The 4,700-nt window shown below is 35.1% G+C and overlaps 1 pseudogene; it reads right to left on the bottom strand.

The window, feature by feature from the left end:
* Nucleotides 1-218: 218 nt before the first annotated feature.
* The window catches only part of LOC104982687, a 5,057-nt pseudogene continuing 575 nt past the window's right edge, over nt 219-4,700 (bottom strand).

Raw genomic sequence — 4,700 nt, 5'->3', positions numbered from 1 at the left:
AACTCTGTGAAGTGCCTCTGTTTCGCTGATCTAAGATAACCTGGCTCCAAAAGCCTGGTGTGGAGAAGTTGATGGAGAAGCTATAATGTGAGTTTGGGCCAGACACAGGATTTAATCAGTGGAGAGCTGTGGCTTCTTGTCCCAGTTGAGGAAGGGGCATGCATGCACTCCAGGCATGGAGCCAAGGCAGAAAGAACACTGTCTCAGAGTGTCTTTACCTAGCCCAGGGACATCTCAAGGAAGCCAACTGTTAAAATGCCTGTTTGGTGAGAGGCACCTGCAAGCATTAAGCAGACCCTGTGTATCATTGACTGCATTGGAGAAGCAGAGATAGTTAATAGAATGAGACCTGGTGCCTACGGACCTCCTGTTGAGTGATCAAAAGGGAAATTTGATTAATTCCATCTCCTTTTCCATTTGGCTGGCCTTTAGTCACAGTGAAGTAGCCATATCTATCTCAGTCACAGTAGTAAAGAAAGTTAAGATTCCCAAGGAAAAAAGTCTTGATTTGATTTGTACTGGACCCATAGTTTTAACTGAAAAAGGATCAAACACAGGGAATCTGTTCAGTTTATGAATTGGGTTAAATTTAGTTCTCTTTCCCTTAAGCTACAATAGAGTTGTCCGAGAATAGTAAATGTAGTGGATATGAAGGTTCCAGGGTGATTAAACCCTCTATAGAACTTTTCCTTACCTTTTCCAGTTACATGTATCTTACCCTAGTTGAACATGTGAAGATTTCAGTTTTGTATCTTATATTGCCTTGGACACGAATGCATTACAGTTAACAGCTAATTCTTTGTGTGTGTAATTTCCCATTTTATGAAACTAATACTGAGTTTCAGTCTTACTTGACACAGTCTGATGTGCAGGAATTGTCTCATTTATTTCAGTAATTATCAGGTCATAGAGTTATTATCCTTCCTCTACTCTATCCAACTATTTAGTCTGTTATTATACTCATGGAAACCTTTTCTCTTGCACTCTCCAAGGGCTCTTTCACAGACCTGTGGGGTGCCCTCTAAGTATTGGTTCCTGAACATCAGCACACTTGACTTCCTCTGTGTGTTCCTGGAGTTGAGTCTCCTCCTGAAGTAGAATGCCATACCTTCGCTACTTCTGGCACAAATACCTAGCAATCTCTGTGTACCATTCAAGGAACCTGGGATCTTGGCTGTATACCTATGCCAGGAGAAATCTCTCGATTTCCTCTTCCTTTCTCCTCCTCTTTGTCTCTCCCCACTCTTTCCCACCCACCTCCACAATTTATTTAAATCCTCTAAGCTTTCACAAAATGCTGGAAAGTGATGATCACCAAGGGGTTAACATCCGTCTCAGAACTGAAGAGGAAGAACTACAGATGACTAAGGTCCAGTGAGTCTATTTTTTCCATTTTAGGTAATTTCCTGAGTGTAAATGCAAGTACAAGTGAATTGTATTTATTTATGCAATTCTTGATTGATTGATTTCCACTTTGAATATTTTACTAGGTCTTTCCAGTTAGTTTGCTTGGGCCAAAGTACTTTGCTAAGTGTCAGCTTAAACCACTTTTAGGTGTATAAAGAATGTGTGTGTGTGTGTGTGTTCTTGTCTCAGGTGAAAACTCTATGTATAAATAAATGTGCAGACCATTGCATTCTTATCTCCTTTATTCTATTTCTATAGTAAAAGCATGAAATGTTTTATTTATATGTTTTTATTGTTGCTTAGTATTATCAACACTGTTACTGTTGTTTGCTCTGAAATATGCTCCTAAGGAGTACAAGTTGTATTTATTGCCAAATGAAAAGGTTCCAGTGATATGGTCCCTGATTACTTCCTCTCTTCCATTCTCTGTCATTCTACTCTACTATTTTCCCCACTGGTGATCTGTTTTTGACAACACTGGCCTTGCTTTTCCTCAAGCAAATTCCATTTCTTCCCGATCCAAAAACTTTGCAACTGCTGTTTTTCTGGAAATGCTCTTCCCCTAGGCCTGCATGGCTTGCTACCTCCCTTGTTTGAGCTTCACCAATGCTGTTCAAATCACACAATGAAACCCTCAACCCCCTCCCTTCCTTTCCTCCTCCTCCTTAAAGACACTTTAAGTCTCTATCCTCTTAACTCTCCAGCCTAAAATTACTAGATTTAAACACACACACACACACACACACACACACACACACACACACACACACACACACACACAAAACCTGAGAAGAGATAATAACATCAGGGCTTTGCTTCTTAGAATTAACTTGAATCAGTTTCTGTGCCTGCAAATTAAAGACAGTTACTAGTGAGTTGAGATCTTTCAGGCACTTCCTCTGTTTTTCTATTGATACCTCTATATTTTTTTCAGGCAATGACACTTTGTTTTGTTTACAAATGTATTGAATATCTGTCAAGATTACTATTACTATTTTGTTATTACCCTTTGTGAATTACCTTGTCTACTTTGCTTGTTTTTTTAGGTAAAATTTATTGTTTTATTAATGCTGCCAAAGTGTAAGTAAAATTATGGTTTATAAAAATAATATTAAAAAAATATTTCCGCTGTCCATAATTTTACAAATAACATGGCATATTTTTGTTTCTTTTTTTTAAAATAATCTTATTGTGTTGGCCAGAAATTCTAAACAGTGATGTGTAAATGGGTTTTCTTGTTCTTAGTACCATCAAAGGCAATGAGGATATGTTTTAATGAATTTCTATTTCTGTTTTTAGATTTTAAAGAGAATTGTTTCATTGGATAGTTTACAACATCTGTTGAGATATTTACTTTTCTTTCTTTCTCCCTTCCTTTCCTTTTCTTCCTTTCTTCCCCTGACTGTCTTTCTCTTTCTTACCTTCCCTTTCTTTCCCCAGGTTTGGGCTTGACTGGACCTTTCCTGAAACAAAAATTATTCCACTCAGGGTTGAATATTATCCTCTCAGAATCCCATACCATTTCTCATTTCTAGTATTGGAAATAACCTCCTCTTCCCCTTATTAGATTGGCCACAGTTGTATCAATGTTTCTGATTTTCTTTTTCCAAGAAGCAGCTCTTGTTTTATTATCCCAACAAGTTTTACTTTTGTTGTTTTCTATTTTTGTTTCAGTTCATATATACCTTCTAACTTTCTTTAGGATTTTTTCTTCATAACCTTCTATTTTAAAAGCTTTCTTTACAAAATTTATGGAAATATATTTGATTTAAAATGTTGTGTTTCAGATGTATATCAGAGTGATTTAGTTATGCAGATACATATCTATTCTTTTTTAGGTTATTTTCCATTATAGGTTATTACATGATACTGAGTATTTCTTTCTTTCTTTTTTTTTTTTAATAGATGGTTTAGTGCTTGACCTAACTTTATTTAAATAGCAAATTTTGGCTGAATCCCAAATACTTTTTCCCCCACATATTAACATTTATTAGACATATTGAGTTGATACATAAGTTGCTTCTTAGCAGTTTTTGGCATTTTTCAGTCATCCTTTTTTTACTACTGCAGATGTTACATTTTATAGACATATTAAATAGTTCTTATTAATCAACATTTGGGTTCTTTCCAAGTTTAAAACAAAAGTTTGCAGCAGATATTCTTGGACCCATCTCTTTGTTCAGGAATAATTTTTAGAAGTGGAAGCTCTGGGTCCAAACCCAGAATATTTTGAATTTTAATTGATATTGCTAATTTACACACTAAAAAGTTTGTACCAATTTATAATGAGGAAAATGCTATTTTTTTATATTAGTAATCTAAATCTTTGCTAATAAGATGGGTAAAACATGGTTTAGTTTCTAACTTACTAATTTTGGTTTCTAGCAATATTCATTCTCAATTTATTACCTTTTAAATTTTTTAGCCATTATGCTTGATTTTAGATTATTCTTTTTTTGTAAAGAGCAGCCAGTTCTTGTTCTATCATTTTAACATCCTGTGAAATCTCACTGAAGGTCAGAAACAAAGTTCTTAAAGGTCTCAGATGTTCTCTTAACCATCAAAAGGTAGTCTTATATCTGTTCATCACTATCCTTGTAGAATGGTCTGAGTGAACAGAATTTTTTTCGGTAGTGTGATCTATATGGAGTAATTCTTAGTCCCTCTTTTGATCTAATTTAATAACTGAATGCTAGTTTTTCTGTTTATTGTCCATTTCTGACCTTTGAACTTACCCCCTAGCTCTACAGGCTCTGGTTTCAATTCTTGCCACCATGGGACTCTCCCACTCTGGGCTGTCTTGATAAATATATTCTACCCTAGGTGGTGCTGGTAACCTACTCCTGGCCCTTAATGGGAATTCAGACAGTTCTTGTAAAACAAGAAATGTTTTACAAATGGTATCTGATATAGTCTAGTTAAGATTAATGGGGAATATACAACAATGTAAAAAAACAGATAAATCATGAGAACCTACTATATAACACAGAGAACTCTACTCAATGGTCTGTGGTGATCTAAGGTAAGGAAATCCAAAAAACAGGGGAACAGGGGATATATGTATTTGTATAGCTCATTCACTTTGTTCTACAGCAGAAACTAACAACATTGTAAAAGCAAGTATACTCCAATAATAATTAATAAAAAAGATTAATACAGAATAAAAGTACATTGCTTAGAGATAATCTAAAGTGAACAGAAGTCTCTACAACAAAAAATATATAGTTTTCCTTGGCGGGGAGAAAAGCTTGAAATAGATTGGAAAACATTTTCACATTAATTGTTCTTTTCAT

This window comes from Bison bison, unplaced genomic scaffold (assembly GCF_000754665.1).
Source record: "Bison bison bison isolate TAMUID 2011002044 unplaced genomic scaffold, Bison_UMD1.0 scf7180017864537, whole genome shotgun sequence".
NCBI classification, from domain to species: domain Eukaryota; kingdom Metazoa; phylum Chordata; class Mammalia; order Artiodactyla; family Bovidae; genus Bison; species Bison bison.
This window is presented reverse-complemented; position numbering and strand designations above follow the sequence as displayed.